Consider the following 17,560-nt stretch of genomic DNA (forward strand, 5'->3'; position numbering starts at 1 on the left):
TTTAGGTGGCGGGGGGCAGCGGAATGCTGATTGTAGTGCCTGCCTGCCTGTCTGTCTCTCGGAAAATAGAGAACGTTGACTCGTGCGTGGCCTGAGATGCGACGAGGTGATTCGCAGCTCGCTGGGGTCTAAAACAACATGACCACGTTTCTCCTCGTGTCCCCGATTTACTTCTGACAATTAACACCGCATCATCGCATTTGCTTCGATATTGATACGATTGAAACGCTTCGTGATATATCTGCAGCGTATTCTCTTGTTTTTTTTCTTTCGCGGATATTAATTTTTTCATTAAGAGCTGGAAACCCACGCAGATGCGCGAGTGCTTCCTTTGCGAGGCCTGTGGGACCTACAGAGCTGCAGAAGCGCCGATATCTCTCTCTCTCCCCTCTCTCGTGACTCTGCCTTCCGCTCGCCAGCTGTGGCTCTGGCTCCGCTTCTCGTTTACTGGACATCTGCGAAAAAGAGCCTCGCAGCTCATCGGATTCCTCCAGGATAAATAAAAACGTTCTAATTCCGATTCTGGTTTTCACCGCGGCGCCATCCACGCCGCCCTCCGTGGACGCAGCGACTGCCGATCGGTGGCCTAAGCCGCCGTCCTGCGCTGCCCGAGCGAGCATTCGGTCCTCGGTCGTGGAGCTCACGTGGGGACGCACGCACGTTGAACTTCGTTCGCACCGCACGTAGCCGGACCCGTGCTATAATCGGAGGCGCGGGGGAAGGAGTCAGAGGTGCCGCGGTCGGCCTGGTGGTGGCGGCGGCGGTGCGCTCGGTGCGTTTGCTGTTTTCCGTCGCGAGCGATGGGTGCTCTGGGGTCACGTCGTCGTCACCTCTCGTTGTTCGTAGCAACTCGACGGGGCTCTTCGCTTTGTGGAGACAGATCGGCCCGGCCGGACGGAGGCGCGCCGCTGCCCCAAAGGGCGACGATCGTCGCGTGGATTTTCTCGGTGGTGAGCCGTGATACTCGATTCACTGCGACGCGCGCGGGAGGGTTTCGCTTGAGAGCATCGGCGTTTGTCGCGATGCTACTGCCGCAAGTCGCCTTGGTCGTCGTAAGCCGGCTTTGGCCGCCCGGAGGGCCTCCGCCGCTCGCAACTCGGACCGCCGGACGCCCCTTTTTGTAGGCGCGTGCACGCACGCGTCCCGTTAACCTCCCGTAGAGCAGCGCGTGACAGCGAGAGCTTCCCTTCCATGAGCAACCGCGGACGATTCCCCGTGCGTGCGTGCGCGCCTACACGCCCGCCCACGTGTGGTGCGGCGATTGTCAGCCCAGACTAAACACGAGCGGCGGCACCCGCGTGGCGTTGGGGCGAGGGGGGGCGGGCGGAGGCACAGGAAGCCGGCCGCAGCTGCAGCACGAGAGTGCAGCGTCCGCTTTTCCCGCGGGAGCAGCTGCTTCTCATCGCGCTCATCGCCGCTCAGCCTTCCTCTTCCCGCTTTGCCATTCGCCGCCGCCGTGCGCGAGGGAAGATGATTGGGGCATGTGTATTTTTGTTCTCCCCTGCAGTTGCTGAAGGCTCAGCGGTCGAGCGAAAGATTCGCGATCGGAAGGTCGCGGGTTCAAATTCTGGTTGGGGGCATGACTCAGCTTATAATCCCTCCGGGGTCAATAAAAAAAACCTTTGCGGGGAGGTCATTGGTGGCTTGTCCAATGGATAGACTCACCCCCACCACAGGAATGTGGACTTTCCACCGCTGGCTCGGGGGCTGTAGACAGAAGACGAGTGCCGAACCCGGCGATGCTTCGCCCGTTTCCTTGCGGGCGAAGCATCGCCGACGCGAAAGCGGCGTATGGCACGGTAACGCGACGCCGGTGAGTCGCCGCCGTTGCCCCTGAGTCGCCGCCGGTGGCCCTGAGCCGCCGCCGCTGCCCCTGAGTCACCGTCGCTGGCCCTGAGTCACCGCCGCTGGCCCTGAGCCACCGCCGCTGGCCCTGAGCCACGCACCGCAGAAGAGCTCGGCGCGTGGAGGTAAATATGGCGAGTGACGGGCCGCCGTGAGCTGCACCGCACGTCCATGGCACGGAAACCAAATCCTGCTTCAAGGAGGGGACAGACCAGACCTGGCCAAAATTTATTTTGGTTTGGGACTTGGCAGGTCGTTCTCGTTGCACAATAAAACACGCGATATTTAATACATAAACAAGAAGAGAGTTCACTTTTTGACGATATCGCGTCCGTTCGTCCCGTTTCGAGTTAGGAGCCATGGGGCGGTGGTGCATAAAAACGGTGTGCGTGAGGAGGTAAGTAAACCCGGTGGTGCAGCGTGCCACGAATCACAACGCATCGTTCTACGTTCCCATGGCGGGCGAACGTTTTTTTTTTCCAGAGGAAAACCGCAGTGAGCTTTCCCCCAACTATAGTATTCGCGATTCGAACAAATGAGCGGTACCTAAAGCACACCGGCGGTGATGGAAGACCCGGCCCGAATGGCACCTCCAGCCACAAGAGCGAAACCTCCCCAAAAAATGTTGTTTTCATCCCACGACTTGAGCCCGGCTACGCCGATGCGCGAACGCCGTTACCCGTTTGCCCTCGGACGCGCAAAGCAGTGCGCGGTGCGAGTTGACGTCGCACGAGCGCAAAGGGTGCTCGCTAAATGCCGCGGATAGATTTACCGCCTTCCTGATGGGCACACGCGGAATGTGATGTGCCCCAGCAACATTCCCCCCGTGTCCCCTCTCCGCCGCCGCGGCGGCGGCTCCCGTGTCGGCTCGCGGTTACTCAACGGCCTTGGCTCGTTGTGACGCGGCCGCTGTGACCGTGCGGCAGGGGCGGGCGCGGACGCCCAAGGAGGAGATTCCGCGCGAGGGATCGCGGCGCGTGCCCTCGCGCGTGAACCCAACGGGGAGCGGTGGGCATGCAGCGGGTCAGCGCGCTGCGCTACGAACCCGGCGGTCCGAGTTTTAGATTCCCGCTCACGGCCACCGCCAGTGACGGACATCTGAACCAGTCCTGGGCCTCTCCTCGGTCGACTCGGGCCTCTTGTGAGTACTTGGTGTGATCTCTAAACTTTGCCACTCGGGAGTCAAAGGCAGCCAGGCGTTGGTGCTGGCCACCCACCACCCCCTCGTGTGCCGTGCCGGCCTTCACAGGTGCTGCTGGCTAACAGCACTTGCCCCAGCGGTCTGTTAAGGCTATACGGGGTATCTTTGTCTTTGAGCAACACTGCTGCCGCTGTCTCTGGGTTAATGGTGATTGAGCACGGTGGATTACAATGCACGGCTTCGCGCGCGGTCCTTGGACAAGGTCCCAACACTGCAAATGGTAACCTGGACCCGCAGTTGATGTGGAGCTCCTTGTCATAGTTCAATGCACTGCTGGATGAAGGCCTCCCCATGGCACGCGTCTCATCGCTGGGCGTTTTGTTTGACCATACTTCACCACACCGGTTTAAGCGCTCGTTGGCGACGCGCGCCCACCCAGCTGACGTTAACCGTGGCCGGGAATCGAACTCGGGAAGTCCCAGGTTCGTAGAGCTCGGTGCACGAGCCACTGCACCGCCGCTGGTGAATCCGCGGGCTTGGGTCACCCCGTCTCGGCAGCAGGCATCACGCGGCTGCACCGATGCTGCTGCTCCTTGCTGCGGGGTGTGAGTAGACGCAGACGCAGCACGTGTACTCGACTAAGTCTAAGTGCTTAAATCTAAGTGCAGTTCCCTCCCTGCTTCCATCTTCCCCCCCCTGGCTCTCCCCCCCCCCTGCCTCGTCCTCACCCTCCCTCCATCTCTCCCCCACCCCTCTCCGAAACCCGATCTCAGAGAGGGAGGGAGGGCGATGCCCCGCTTGGGTTGAGCAGGGCGGGGCCGGGGTGACGGGGTTCAGGGCCCCCGCCCCAACCGACCCCCACCCCCCTCCACGTCGCAAGCGCCGTGTGACCAAGGACCCGGGCTCTGAGCACCCCCCCCATTTACCCCCCCCCCCCATTCACCCCCCACCCATTCAACCCCCCCCCCCATTCAACCCCCCCCCCCCCCCATTCAATCCTCCCCCCATTCACCCCCCCCCATTTACCCCCCCTATTCACCCCCCACTCACCCCCCCATTCACCCCCCCCCATTCACCCCCCCATTTACCCCCCCCATTCACCCCCCCATTTACCCCCCCATTCACCCCCCCCCTTCATCCCCCCTGGCATTTCCCAGCACGCTCGTAAAAGCTGCCAAAGGGCCCCCCTTTTATGCGAGAAGGCAAATAAAACGGGTTTAGCTCCAAGTGATTGTTGACTAAGTCGCTCGTGTAAATCTGGGTTAAGAGTTAAACAAAACAACCTTTGTTTGTCTAGACCGTGTTGAATTCCTACGACGTTCTTTCGTTCGTTTCTCAATCCGCTTGCCCTGCTTGAGGGTCGCGACAGCAACGTGTTGACGAGGTGCGGTCCAGACCCCCCTTTCCCTGGCGACAGACTCCAGCACGACTGCACTATACACGAAAATATACACTGCACTATACACTACACTACTATACACTAAAATATACACTGCACTATACACTACACTATACACTACTATACACTACACTACTATACACTACACTACTATACACTACACTACTATACACTAAAATATACACTGCACTATACACTAAACTACTATACACTATACTATACACTAAAATATACACTGCACTATACACTACTATACACTATTATACACTACACTACTATACACTACACTACTATACACTACACTACTATACAATACACTACTATACACCACTACTATACACTACACTATACACTACTATACACTACACTACTATACACTACACTACTATACACTAAAATATACACTGCATTATACACTACACTACTATACACTACACTATACACTACTATACACTACGCTACACTATACACTACTATACACTACACTACTATCCACTACACTATACACTACACTAATATACACTATACACTACTATACACTACTATACACTACACTATACACTACGCTACACTATACACTACGATACACCACTATACACTAAACTATACGCTACTATACACTACACTATACACTACTATACACTACACTACTATCCACTAGACTAATATACACTATACACTACTATACACTACTATACACTACGCTACACTATACACTACTATACAGTACACTATACACTACACTAATATACACTATACTAATATACACTACACTATACACTACTATACACTACGATACACTACGCTACACTATACACTACGATACACTACACTATACACTAAACTATACACTCCTATACAGTACACTATACACTACACTAATATAAACTATACTAATATACACTACAATATACACTACTATTCACTACGATACACTACGCTACACTATACACTACGATACACTACACTATACGATACACTCCTATACAGTACACTATACACTACACTAATATAAACTATACTAATATACACTACACTATACACTACTATACACTACTATACACTACAGTGACTACACTACGACACACAGACTCTAGCTCTTCCTGGAGGATCTCCCAGGCGTTCCCAGGCCAGCCGAGCGACATCGGCCCCCCAGCCGGTCCTGGGCCAGCCCTTGGGGGGGGTCTTCGCCCAGAGGAAGTGCTCTGCCCGGTCGAGTTCCAGAGGAAGTCTATCGCGGGGGGGTGGGGGGGGTGCAACCCTTACCAGGTACCCGAATCCACCTCTACGGCTTGTGTTAATCCGGTCTACTTGTTAACTCACCCGTTTAGAGTGGGGGTGTGTGTGTGGGGGGGGGCAGTGGAATGTGTTGTGTGGCTTCTCCAGCCGCGGCGCGCTGGGTAAGGGAATGAATGAATGGGCCCGCTAACACCGGCAGCTTATCTCGACCTATTTACCTTTGTCGCCTTCTCCCCCCCCTCGCCCGCAAGTCTTCGCTGAACCTCGTGGCCTTGGGATCTGCCCGTCTGCGTCCTGACATCATTTAATAATAATAATAATAATAAAAGTTGAGCAAACACGTGCTGGCAGAGGGGGGTTGTTGCGGGCGGCGCGCTGGCAGGGGATGCAGTGGGGTGGTGTGGGTTGTGTGTGGGGGGGGGGGGTGCCGAGGTGGGTGGTGGCAGCAGCTGCAGCAGGGGGCCTGCGCGTGTGGGTGGGGGTGGTTGGAGGTGGGCAGCGGCAGCGTGACCGCAACGCTGCGCTACGAATCCGAGGATCCGAGTATCCGAGTTCGATTCCCGCTCACGGCCAACAGGCAGTGATTATTTGTCTGTACCGGTCCCTGGGCCTCCCGTAGGTCGACTCAGCCTCAAATGAGTACCTGGTGCGAGGTGGAGTAAACATCGCCACGAGGGAGGCAAAGGTGGCCGGGCGTGGTGCTGGCCACCCACCCCCTCCGTGTGCCGTGCCGGCCTTCATAGGTGCTCTCTAACAGCACTTGCCCCTACAGTCTGTTACAGGCTACACGGGGGATCTTTGTCTTTGCTGCTGCTGCTGCGGTGGTTGCGGATTGATTTGGCCAGGACAGGGCTGTGTATCCGGACAAACCCGACGCGAAGGGGACGTGTTTCAAAACAAGACCGTGACCTGAAGCCACCTTCGGTCTCCTCCGTGACGGTGCCGCGACTTTGCAAGCGAAAGGAAATTCGCAGTAACAAGCGACGTTCACTCACCGCTGGGCATCTGTGGAAATTAAAAGAGCTTCATAGCTCGTCGGGTTCCTCCTGCATAAATAACTATTCTCATTCCGAAGCGGCGGTCACGGCGCCAAGTGCCATACCGGGTGCACATTGAGGCCACGTGAAGTGTCGAATGCCCGCTGGCAGGAGGGTCTCGGTCAGTCAACACATGACACCAGACCCAGGTGTCATGGGTCGACTGACCACGGTGGAAACGCCCATGTAAGCGTGTGCTGGAAGCCCCCCGGGGGAGGAGAGGCGTCTATGACGCATCCTGGCAAAACCCCAGAGCCAGACTCATTTTGCACCAAAGACAAAGATCTCCCATATAGCCTTAACGAGACTGCAGGGGCAAGTGCTATTAGCGAGCACTTATGAAGACCGGAACGGTACACGAGGGGGTGGGTGGCCAGCACCACGCCCGACCGCCTTTGTCTTCCGAGTGGCGATGTTAACACACCGCACCAGGTACTCATTTGAGGCTGAGTCGACCTAGGGGAGGCCCGGGACCGGTTCAGATAATCGTCATCGGTGTTGGGGGGCGTGAGCGGGAATCGAACTCGGGTCGCCGGGTTTTGTAGCGCGGCGTAGCGCTGACCCCTACGCTACCGCTAAGCCTACACACAAACACGCGCGCACGCAACCAGTACAGGGTGCTTCAAAAACATGTTAACACTTCTACGGGACTGTCTTTATTAATTGAAAAAGAAACGGATAACAATAATACGCTGTAACATGATCACAAGTGTAATGTTAATAGCTTCAAAAAGTCAAAGAGTCTCCACTTGTTCGCCATCGTTGTCAACACACGCCTGGAATCTCCAAGTGGCCTTCAGAACCCGGAGGCACAACATTTTTTCAGGGATTTGTTGCAAATTCTCATTTGTTTGAAGCACCCTGTACCGCCGCTACCAGTCCAGGGAGGTTTGAGTCACTCGGCACAGTCCGTGGGCTATCCACAGCGACAGCCACATTCAGGACGAGTCCTGCCGTGCCAGGAAGCCGGTGATTTAGCAGCCCCATCTCCTGGTGGACGCAGAGCTGCTGGGGATTGGGGGACTGGGGGTGTGGGAGTCGTGGTTGAGCTTGCGTCAGTCGTGGGGGTTGACCATACTTCACCACGCCGGTCAGTGCAGCTTGGGTGAAGGGAACTCATTTTAGCCTCGCCTGTATCTCTCCTCGGGCGAAGAAGGCTCACGAGGATTCTTTGCCACATCAAGGCAGGGCCCCTTTTGAAGAAGAGGGGCGCAATATTGCAGGGTGCAGCCACACATAGAGGCAGTACACAGCACACACACGCACAGCAGAGGCAGTACACAGCACATACACCAGGAGGCAGTACACAGCACACACACAAAAAGCAGGGGCAGTACACAGCACACACACAGCAGCAGAGGCAGTACACAGCACACACACACAGCAGGGGCAGTACACAGCACACACACACAGCAGGGGCAGTACACAGCACACACACAGCAGGGGCAGTACACAGCACACACACACAGCAGAGGCAGTACACAGCACACACACAGCAGGGGCAGTACACAGCACACACACAGCAGGGGCAGTACACAGCACACACACAGCAGAGGCAGTACACAGCACACACACACAGCAGAGGCAGTACACAGCACACACACACACAGCAGAGGCAGTACACAGCACACACACAGCAGGGGCAGTACACAGCACACACACAGCAGGGGCAGTACACAGCACACACACAGCAGAGGCAGTACACAGCACACACACACAGCAGAGGCAGTACACAGCACACACACAGCAGGGGCAGTACACAGCACACACACACAGCAGAGGCAGTACACAGCACACACACAGCAGGGGCAGTACACAGCACACACACAGCAGGGGCAGTACACAGCACACACACAGCAGAGGCAGTACACAGCACACACACACAGCAGAGGCAGTACACAGCACACACACACACAGCAGAGGCAGTACACAGCACACACACAGCAGGGGCAGTACACAGCACACACACAGCAGAGGCAGTACACAGCACACACACACAGCAGAGGCAGTACACAGCACACACACAGCAGGGGCAGTACACAGCACACACACAGCAGAGGCAGTACACAGCACACACACAGCAGGCGCAGTACACAGCACACACACAGCAGGCGCAGTACACAGCACACACACAGCAGAGGCAGTACACAGCACACACACACAGCAGAGGCAGTACACAGCACACACACAGCAGGGGCAGTACACAGCACACACACAGCAGAGGCAGTACACAGCACACACACACAGCAGAGGCAGTACACAGCACACACACAGCAGAGGCAGGACACAGCACACACAAACAGCAGAGGCAGTACACAGCACACACACAGCAGGGGCAGTACACAGCACACACACAGCAGAGGCAGTACACAGCACACACACACAGCAGAGGCAGTACACAGCACACACACACAGCAGAGGCAGTACACAGCACACACACACAGCAGAGGCAGTACACAGCACACACACAGCAGGGGCAGTACACAGCACACACACAGCAGCAGAGGCAGTACACAGCACACACACACAGCAGGGGCAGTACACAGCACACACACACAGCAGGGGCAGTACACAGCACACACACAGCAGGGGCAGTACACAGCACACACACACAGCAGAGGCAGTACACAGCACACACACAGCAGGGGCAGTACACAGCACACACACAGCAGGGGCAGTACACAGCACACACACAGCAGAGGCAGTACACAGCACACACACACAGCAGAGGCAGTACACAGCACACACACACACAGCAGAGGCAGTACACAGCACACACACAGCAGGGGCAGTACACAGCACACACACAGCAGGGGCAGTACACAGCACACACACAGCAGAGGCAGTACACAGCACACACACACAGCAGAGGCAGTACACAGCACACACACAGCAGGGGCAGTACACAGCACACACACACAGCAGAGGCAGTACACAGCACACACACAGCAGGGGCAGTACACAGCACACACACAGCAGAGGCAGTACACAGCACACACACACAGCAGAGGCAGTACACAGCACACACACAGCAGGGGCAGTACACAGCACACACACAGCAGAGGCAGTACACAGCACACACACAGCAGGCGCAGTACACAGCACACACACAGCAGGCGCAGTACACAGCACACACACAGCAGAGGCAGTACACAGCACACACACACAGCAGAGGCAGTACACAGCACACACACAGCAGGGGCAGTACACAGCACACACACAGCAGAGGCAGTACACAGCACACACACACAGCAGAGGCAGTACACAGCACACACACAGCAGAGGCAGGACACAGCACACACAAACAGCAGAGGCAGTACACAGCACACACACAGCAGGGGCAGTACACAGCACACACACAGCAGAGGCAGTACACAGCACACACACACAGCAGAGGCAGTACACAGCACACACACACAGCAGAGGCAGTACACAGCACACACACACAGCAGAGGCAGTACACAGCACACACACAGCAGGGGCAGTACACAGCACACACACAGCAGAGGCAGTACACAGCACACACACAGCAGGCGCAGTACACAGCACACACACAGCAGGCGCAGTACACAGCACACACACAGCAGAGGCAGTACACAGCACACACACACAGCAGAGGCAGTACACAGCACACACACAGCAGGGGCAGTACACAGCACACACACAGCAGAGGCAGTACACAGCACACACACACAGCAGAGGCAGTACACAGCACACACACAGCAGAGGCAGTACACAGCACACACACAGCAGGCGCAGTACACAGCACACACACAGCAGGGGCAGTACACAGCACACACACACACAGGGGCAGTACACAGCACACACACAGCAGGGGCAGTACACAGCACACACACAGCAGAGGCAGTACACAGCACACACACAGCAGGGGCAGTACACAGCACACACACAGCAGAGGCAGTACACAGCACACACACAGCAGAGGCAGTACACAGCACACACAAACAGCAGAGGCAGTACACAGCACACACACAGCAGAGGCAGTACACAGCACACACACAGCAGAGGCAGTACACAGCACACACAAACAGCAGAGGCAGTACACAGCACACACACAGCAGGGGCAGTACACAGCACACACACAGCAGAGGCAGTACACAGCACACACACAGCAGGGGCAGTACACAGCACACACACAGCAGAGGCAGTACACAGCACACACACAGCAGGCGCAGTACACAGCACACACACAGCAGAGGCAGTACACAGCACACACACAGCAGAGGCAGTACACAGCACACACACACAGCAGAGGCAGTACACAGCACACACACATAGAGGCAGTACACAGCACACACAAACAGCAGAGGCGTCACCATATTGGCGAGATGTTACCCAGCTCGCCTGGTATGCAGCAAGGCCTGGGTTCGATCCCGTGCCTGACGCCTGCTGCTGTATATTTGGAGTTTACGGTGTCTCTCTGCCCGTGGTCGCGTGGATTTTCCTCCGGGTTTTCCGGGTTCCACCCCAACATTTAGAATCAACATCACGCGTTCAGAGTGTTTGGCTGCTGTGAACGTCCACGTGATGATGATGATGACGACGATAAGCCAACTTCGTTGAGATCCTATCATTTGTGATAGCCAGGCCGCTTCTGAAAAAGAGCCGCACATAGCTCAGTGGCAGGCCTTACCCGGATAAAATAACAAAAACACAACAGTCGAAATAGTTGAGTTAGTTTCAATGACACGTTGGTGGGGGACAGCCATGCAGGGCGGTCTCCCCTCCGCATGTTCACCACTGCGCAGGGCCGTGCCCACCACCACTGTGCAGGGCCGTGCCCACCACTACGGTGCAGGGCCGTGCCCACCACCACGGTGCAGGGCCGTGCCCGCTGCCCCCCCCCACCCAGACAACCCTCAGATCGGCGGCGTTCAGAGCCGCGAGGATCTCAGAAGGGACAGACAACGTCGTCATCGTCGTCATTGTTGTTCACTGTCAATTAAATCAGAGCCCGAGGTGAACCGTCACTGGCGCTGCACTGTTGCAGACGTCTTGCGGGCACGTATCGCAACGTGAACCCCACACGAGCGGACTGTGTGTGTGCGTGTCATGTGCGCCGTGTGTGTGTCGTGTTGTCACGTGTGTTTGTGTGTGTGTGTGCATTCAGTAGCGCCGCGCTACGAACCCGGCGACCCGAATTCGATTCCCGCTCACCGACAACAGTGACAGTGATCTGAACCGCTCCTGGGCCTCCCCCAAGGTCGACTCAGCCTCAAAGTAGTGCTTGGTGCGGTGTGTAAACATCGACACCAGGGAGACAAAGGCGGCCGGGCGTGGTGCTGACCCCCCACTCCCTCGTGTGCCATTGTGGCCTTCATAAGGTGCTCGCTAACAGCACTTGCCCCAACAGTCTGTCAAGGCTACACGGCGATCTTTGTCTGTGTTTTGCGTATTCAGCATGTCTGTGCTGTGCCTCGAGATGTGTGTGTGTGTGTGCTGTGAAAATGTCACGTGTGCGTGTGTCCTGTGTGTGTGTCCTGTGTGTGCGTGTGTGCGTGTGTCCTATGTGTGTGTGTGTCCTATGTGTGTGTGCCCCGTGTGTGTCCTGTGTGTGTGTCCTATGTGTGTGTGCCCCGTGTGTGTGTGTCCTGTGTGTGTGTCCTGTGTGTGTGTGTCCTGTGTGTGTGTGTCCTGTGTGTGTGTTCTGTGTGTGTGTGTCCTGTGTGTGTGTGTCCTGTGTGTGTGTTCTGTGTGTGTGTGTCCTGTGTGTGTGTCCTGTGTGTGTGTGTCCTGTGTGTGTGTCCTGTGTGTGTGTTTATGTCCCGTGTGTGTGTGTCCTGTGTGTGTGTGTTATGACCCGTGTGTGTGTGTGTCCTGTGTGTGTTATGTCCCGTGTGTGTGTCATGTGTGTGTTATGTCCCGTGTGTGTGTGCCCTGTGTGTGTGTGCCCCGTGTGTGTGTCCTGTGTGTGTGTTATGTCCCGTGTGTGTGTGTCCTGTGTGTGTGTGTCCTGTGTGTGTGTGTGTGTTATGTCCCGTGTGTGTGCCCCGTGTGTGTGTCCTGTGTGTGTGTGTTTATGTCACGTGGGTGCATGCGTGTATCCTGTGTGTGTGTTATGTCCCGTGTGTGTGTCCTGTGTGTGTGTTTATGTCCCGTGTGTGTGTCCTGTGTGTGTGTTATGACCCGTGTGTGTCCTGAGTGTGTGTTATGTCCCGTGTGTGTATGCCCGTGTGTGTGTGTTATGACCCGTGTGTGTCCTGTGTGTGTGTTATGTCCCGTGTGTGTGTGTGTGCCCCGTGTGTGTGTCCTGTGTGTGTGTTATGACCCGTGTGTGTCCTGTGTCCTGTGTGTATGTTATGTCCCGTGTGTGTGTGTCCTGTGTGTGTGTTATGACCCGTGTGTGTCCTGTGTCCTGTGTGTGTGTCCTGTGTGTGTGTGTGTGCCCCGTGTGTGTGTGTGTGTGCCCCGTGTGTGTTTGTCTCGCGGGTTTCGCAATGCGGTATCGATCCGCGTGTCAGCGCGACGGGGTTTGCGGAGGAGTGCCGAGTGAAGGTTGCGCCCGCGCGCTAATGCATCAAGGGTGACGCCGTGCAGCCGGCGTTATCAGTATTAATATCGCGTGTGATGCAGCCAAAATCACACAACTCTCACGGCAGGGTCTGTGTCCTCTTTACCCCATCCAAGACGCCACGTGAATGATGAATAAATAAGTGGCGGGTAACGGACACTGGCTTGGCCAGTATCCGGATTGTCCTAGCAGCACAAGTAGCTACACATGGAGCTACGGGCCCAGCACTTTCAAGGCCCCCGCGCGAAATGCTTTCAAGCTATCAATTCCGGTTCAGTGATTCTGCACTTGCTCTATTACTATAGTACTGTACCGCCTTCAACTTTTATGAACGACTGGGTGTTTAAGGTTAGCGATTTGTCGCATTATCTGGCTGTATAGCAAATGAAAAAATAAAATTACTTTACTATGCAAGTTAAAAATTAATGTGTTGCAATATTTACGTGCTTTTTTTAAAGGGCCCCTTCATAACATATGCTACAGGCCCCGCACGAGCTTCATCTGGCACTGAACTTGGCGAAGCAGTGCCCTAACTCGGCAAACCCGAGTTCAGTTCCCGGCCACGGCCAACACCAAGCGCGCTGATGAGTGCAACCCGGACTGCCCTGAGCGGTGAAGTTTGGTCAATCCACTGGTGGGCCTTTGTCCACCAGTGGATTGACACAATGTTGTTGTTGTTATATAACGCAGCGAAATGTGTTTGTAACTTGCTAATATTGAAACAGGGATCACGATGGGTCGTTTATCTGATTGTTCATGGCGCCTAGCAGTTCTTATTTCATGATGGATTGTAGTTCACATACTTGGTAGTTCATGATGCATGGTAGTTCATCTACCGGGTAGTTCATTGTGTCTGGTAGTTCATGCCCGATAGTTCATGATATCTGGTAGTTCATGATATCTGGTAGTTTATCTACGAACCCGATGACCCGAGTTCGATTCCCGCTCACGGCCAACACCAGTGACGATTATTGAGTGAGTACCTGGTGCGGTGTGTAAACATCACCACTAGGGAGACAAAGGCGGTCGGGCGTGGTGCTGGCCACCCACCCCCTCGTGCACTGTTCTGGCCTTCATAGGTGCTCGCTCACAGCACTTGCCCCAACAGTCTGTTAAGACTATACCGGGGATCTTTGATCTTTGTGCGCCCCCAGGGCTCTGCGTGCGCCCCCAGGGCTCTGCGTGCGCCCCCAGGGCTCTGCGTGCGTCCACGCCAGAGTGGGCGTCAGGTCACCCTCACCTCAGCGCTACACTCCCGGTGTCCTCGGGGGGCCTTTTTAGCGCGCGCAGAGACGAGAGCGGCGGGACCTGCCGTCCTTCACGGCGAGCCGAGGTTAAAGCGGGCGCTGTCGTGAGCGGCTAATCCTGCGGCCCGCTAAGAGGGTTAGACCGGTTGTAAATTAGCGCGGCGTACTGGGAATGAGTGCGTGGTGAGGATTGCGTAGGCAGTGGGGGAAGCTGTGTGTGTGTGGGGGAGGGGGTTTCGCACGAAAGTATTTTTTGCTAAAGAGTTGTTTAATTAATCGTACCGGCATTCTGGCCAGAAATAAAATTCTTTAAAAAAATTCGCCGTGAAAATGCCCAGATTGATTAATTCCCGGGAGGAGGTTCGTTGTCGGATGCGAGAAAACTGGAGCCCTGCCACAGAGTGACAAATTATTGCCACGCTCGCAATAAAACCACGGCTTGATAAATGCGAATTTTATTCATGGCTGCGTGACGCTGCTGTAATTTCCTGATACAGTGCCCCATCCGTCTGGTTTCATAAGTAATATCTAAAATCTGCTCGCGACGGCGAGGCTTGGGGAAAAAAGGTTGGATGAAAGTCAAACCGAAATAAACGTGAATGCTCCGCTCTTACAATCCTCGTCCGACCGGGCCTTGCTTCCCACGCACGGCCTGTGCCTTGTAGCGCTCCACCTGGCACGGTCTTCTTTCTCATGCAGATTTTTGAAAGGCCTCTTTTATTCATCTGGTGAGACATCTCGCTCGCGAGGTTCCGTTCGGACGCGCGTTGGGTCTTGTGGACGAGGTTCCGTTGGTACACGCGTTGGTTCTTGTACGCGAGGTTCCGTTGGTATGCAAGTTCGTTTCTCGCGCACAAAGTTCCATTGGAACGCGCGTTGGTTCTCTTGTGGTTCTCGTGGGGTTCTCGCGCGCCACGTCGCGCTGTGCCCCGTCGATCGTGCACAGGGGGCCTCTCAGCGGTTTCAACGTCGCTCGCTCCGGCGTGGCGCCCGACGCCTCGCGTCCTCCAGGGCACCCGTGGAAGGGTGCGAGGATTGTTCTCAAGTTTGCCTTTGAAAATCACGAAACACGTTTTGACACCTTCCTGATTTTCGTTTCTTTTCGTGCGTGCCTTTTTTTTCACTTTCCGTATAAAACACACGTGCACCCGTCATAACGCCGTTGCGCCGTGAGATGTAACATTCCTCCCCGGTTGTGCCGCTTATTTATTTATCCACTTGACACTAAATTATTGATGTAATGCAATTTATTTAGAACAAACGCATGTAGCGCGTCTGGGGTGTGGAAGCATATCTAAGCCTCCTGCTCAGTAAACGCTCCGCGCCACTTGTGGGATGACATTTGTTGGGATTTCCTCAACACAGGCAGGCAAACGCGCGTTCAGAGTATTCCGCTGCTGCTGTAAATGTCCACGTGACGATAAGCCACTTCGTTGAGCTGCCATTTGTGACAGCCAGGTCGCTTCTGAAAAAGAGCTCTACAGCCTAGTGGGCCTTACTTGGCAAAATTAAAAAAAAAAACTGTTTAGTTTCAGAGGCGGAAAGGGGCCATGGCCGTGCGTAGTGAAATCCCTTTGCCGTGTAAACTTTGTGACGTCTTTGCACCGGAGCCTCGGCTCCACAAACCTTCGCTCGCCCTGTCCACGACACTCAAGCCAATGCGGTGGCGTGTGGATACATCGGTGGTGCTCACCGCCCCGGCCAGCGGCAGCGGCAGCTTGCGGCGCCTGCGGCTCAGTGGCGTGGCGAGGTTGGCACGGGTGCCCCGGTGCAGGGAAATTCAATCAGCCCATCCCTCCGTCGAACTTCCCTCGTCTTTGGTAGCCTAATCGGTCAGGCCACCCCACCACCCCTCCTCGGCCCCTGGGCTCCCCCCTGCACAATCGCGCCGCCTGCACGCCGCTCGATGACTCCGCCGGTGCCGGTGGCTCGGCGCGTGCCGTGGGCGACGTGCGGCGAAGAGCCACGGGCGACGCGGGCCGAGTTGAATCTCCGTTCGCCGCGCGGCTCGCAGGGCGGGAAGTTTGCGTGCGCGGCAAAACGCGGAACATTTCGCGCCTCGCCCGCGTCGTGTTCATTTCGCGAAAGTGGTAGTTTACGTTGAACCGAGTCAACTTGTTGGCAGTTATAATTCCCATGTATTATCCGGGGTGTGTTCTTGGCGATAGTGCATTTGTCGCTGTCCACTGTAATCACTTACTGTAACCGCTCATTGTCAGTCTCTGCCACGTCTTAATTCCCTGCCATTGCATATTCTGCGCATGTTGCGAACATTGCTCTGGCTACCGTGCACACCTTCAGCCGTGTTCCATGCCCCGTGAGCGCTCTACATTGCCGTGACGTTTGCTCCCCAACTCTCCGGCTTAAGTAACATTTGTTTGCCAGCGGGGATGTGTAATGTGCAAGCGTGGCGCACACCGCGGCCGGAGTGGATGGAACTTGAGAGGGGAAACGGGGAGCTTTGGTGACCCAACCGCCGCTCGGGATTTGCACCCGGACCTTCCAGTGCCGCACGGGTGGGAGAGGCCACGGGGAGAGTGAATGAACGGGGCCACGGTCTCTCGCGTCGGTCTCACGTTGCGAGCAAACTCACCGCCCGGAGAGTGAGCACGCCCGTCGCCACGTCGGGGGTGAGGACCCGCTCGCTCCGCTGGTGTGATTTTACGAGAGAGACAGAGGGAGGGAGAGAGAGAGAGGGAGAGAGAGGGAGACATATTCGTTGGGTCTTTCGGTAAAGTCACGTAGATCGGTTCAAAGAAAAAAAAATAACAAAAAAATTACGACGTTTCGATCGCAACGCAAGCGTTCGTCATGAGGATCGAAACGCCGTAGTTCCTGATGACGAACGGTTGTGTTGCGATCGAAACGTGGTATTTTTTTTGTTATTTTCCTTTGAACCTATCGACGTGACTTTACCGAAAGACCCCAAGAATATTAATTCCTGCAGTCACGAAAGCTTTAAGTCAAGAGAGAGAGAGAGAGACAGCGAGCGAGAGAGAGCGAGAGGGCTCGTTGCCAGTTTCCGCGTGCGCGTGCAGTGCTGTGTGACCCGGCGCCCCGCAGGTGAGGAGGGTGCCGTTCACCTGCTCGGAAGCTGTCTGATCTCTCCGCGTGATTTCC

The 17,560-nt window shown here is 55.6% G+C and overlaps 1 protein-coding gene across 1 annotated transcript in view; it reads left to right on the plus strand.

Annotated features, from left to right (window-relative positions):
• RARB (retinoic acid receptor beta) overlaps positions 1-17,560 on the plus strand; it is a 192,096-nt gene that overhangs the window by 64,200 nt on the left and 110,336 nt on the right. The gene's annotated exons all lie outside the window — the stretch shown is intronic.

This window comes from Petromyzon marinus, chromosome 34, assembly GCF_048934315.1.
Source record: "Petromyzon marinus isolate PM22_M1 ecotype Great Lakes invasive population chromosome 34, UKy_Petmar_22M1.pri1.0, whole genome shotgun sequence".
Taxonomy (NCBI): domain Eukaryota; kingdom Metazoa; phylum Chordata; class Hyperoartia; order Petromyzontiformes; family Petromyzontidae; genus Petromyzon; species Petromyzon marinus.